At 34.8% G+C, this 2,500-nt stretch overlaps 1 protein-coding gene across 1 annotated transcript in view; it reads left to right on the top strand.

Moving 5' to 3' along the window:
• Window positions 1–2,500, top strand: part of LOC113801177 (tubulin polyglutamylase TTLL5) — a gene marked incomplete in the record, with an annotated part of 36,347 nt that overhangs the window by 110 nt on the left and 33,737 nt on the right.

Here is a 2,500-nt window from a genome sequence, read left to right as displayed (position 1 = left end):
AGTGTGGAAATGTGTGTTTGATTGTACCGTTTGTGATATCGTGTGCGAAACAAGCGCGAGAGGTGAAAAGGAAAAGGTGAAATGATCGTGTGAAGGTTGAGGGGTTGTGGCTGGGCGAGCGAGGTCGGGTTTTGCTATTTTTGCCCAGATGGTTTTTAAAAGGCGAGTTGGGTTGGGTTTTTAGGGTGCACGCGGGACGGGTCTTGTCTGGTGGCTGGCTGTGGACTGGAATATCTGTTTTTTGCTGTTAATGAAGGAGAATTGTCGAGCGGCTTATTGCGGTCAGAGGTAAAAGGACCGGAATTTGACATTTCTCCGATCTGTCGTGTGAAAATCCGCCCTCTTGCAGTTTTTGCAAAGTTTACTGTGTTGATGTGACGTGTTGTGTTCATTCATTGAAATTCATACAAAGTGATATTCCATGGAAGAAAGGTTACAGTGATTTTGTGGGATTCTCTTCTGAAAGAAAGTTCTTAAATGTTTTTTTCAAGATGACATAAAAGTGCAAGTGTATTTATTTTACTGAACTTTGTCCAAGGTAGGACTTTGTATGTTACGAGTAGATTTTGTTCAGTTTATGTCATTCATTGAACACAATGAGGTTGAATTTTTAGAATTTAGTAGCACAAAGATTTTACACTCTGGAATTAGTTATTTTCTTAGTCCACTCTTCTGCAGTATTTTGTTGTAAGGACTGAAAAGTTTACCCATTCCAAGAAACATTTTTTTTTTTTATGTTAGAATGATGCATTAGCCTGCTACAGTGCACAAAGTTAAGATTTATTACTTTTTATGGGTTAGAGGTAGAGGCTATCATTAAAAGTACAGATTTCAAATAACAATTCCTGTTGAGGAGAAAAAGGCCGAATGGGTGTTCTGCGCTGTTTTTGGTAGAATATCAAAGATGCCTGTGAAATGAAAATGGACTGGGGTATAAACTGCACATTCCCTTTTAACTTTGCAATTGTTATTCAGTGCAGAATGAAAGATAAATATTTAGAACAGGGCTAAGGAAAGGAGAAAACTAAGGTATTGGTCAAACATAATGTTTAAGACAACTACGTAAAGATAAGTACAGAATCACTCATGAAAATCAGCAAATCTATACACACATGGTTAAGTCCAGAGAAGTGATTGCAGTCCGGCAAAGGCAAATAAATCTCTGCGACATATTCTGGCCAGACAGAGGTTATAGATCTTCCTAGTAATGTATTATCAAATAAATTAGTCGAAGCTCTAGCTTATCAGGCATATAATGGAGATGATTATCAGCATTGCAGGAGAACATGTAGGCCATAGCACTAATTCATCTGGTCTTATTCCGAATAGTTTCTGAATTAAGAATAAGGAGTTATAAGAAGAGATATGCAAAACATTAGTCTGGTTATGTGAACAGATTGAGCTTCATACTATTTGGTATCCTGTAGTTAATAGCTGTAGGCCGTAAGTTTTTTCTTTTTTTTTCTCTCTCTATTCTTAGTAGATATTGTTTGGCTGACAAGTTTTAGAACTTAACTTTTATGCTGTATTATAAAGGTTTGATTCAGATTTTTAAGTTTTAATCAGTGCAAAAGAAATATTTATGGTTTAAATGAAGATACAGTGAATATCTATCTTATTCTGTAATTGATAAATTAATTCAGTTCAGAATGTAATGGTATTGCAGTTTTGAACTTTGAATTTATGTATACCTTTCTTGAGCCAGTATTGTCATTTGAATATCCCACTTGTTATGGATAGTTAGACATCCATAACTATCCATAACAAGTGGGATATTCAATAGTTTTAACATGTCTATTGTTGAGTTTAGCTTCCTAAGATTACTTTTTCATTTAGGTCAAGTGATTGAATACTATCTTTACTGGAATGTTATGAAGTAAAAAGGTAGATTACATATCAGTCCAAAGAAAGAAAACTATAGACAAACAATTTTGATATATGGCTGAAGCTAAATGACTAGTAATAAAACTGATATACAATAATTTTGACATAATGTACAGGAGTGAAATAGTAAATTCAATGTATTGGAAGAAAATAAGGTTCAGAATTTTTCTGATTTCATGCAAAAATAACATAATTGTGGGAATTAGAAAAAAGCAGACAGCATCGCATATATATATGGGTCAGTGAAGAGAAGCAGCAGCACATTGCACCACAGGAATCCCACGGCGGAACCCCGGCACAAGGCCACTTTCTCATTGCTGATAACATAGTTTGTCAAAATAGTGGTAATGTAACAATTTGGCCTTTTCACTTTACAACCCCAAATAAGCAAAATGATGATCCATTGATAGTTGTGTGACGTGTTCTGATGATGATATTTTACCCTGCTTTATTGATTCATTGATAAAAGCTTTGATTAGGTTATTAGATTAGTGAAATGGGTTGCTTGAAATAGGGTTATCTACCTTGAGATGTTGATATCTGTATAAAAAATGTGTTACCGCTGGATTACTTGGGGAGAAATATTTGCAGGTAGAATTTTTTTTTTTCTCTCTCT

This window comes from Penaeus vannamei, chromosome 28 (assembly GCF_042767895.1).
Source record: "Penaeus vannamei isolate JL-2024 chromosome 28, ASM4276789v1, whole genome shotgun sequence".
NCBI classification, from domain to species: Eukaryota; Metazoa; Arthropoda; class Malacostraca; order Decapoda; family Penaeidae; genus Penaeus; species Penaeus vannamei.
The sequence above is the reverse complement of the archived record's forward strand: the minus strand, read 5'-3'. Positions and strand labels throughout refer to the sequence as shown.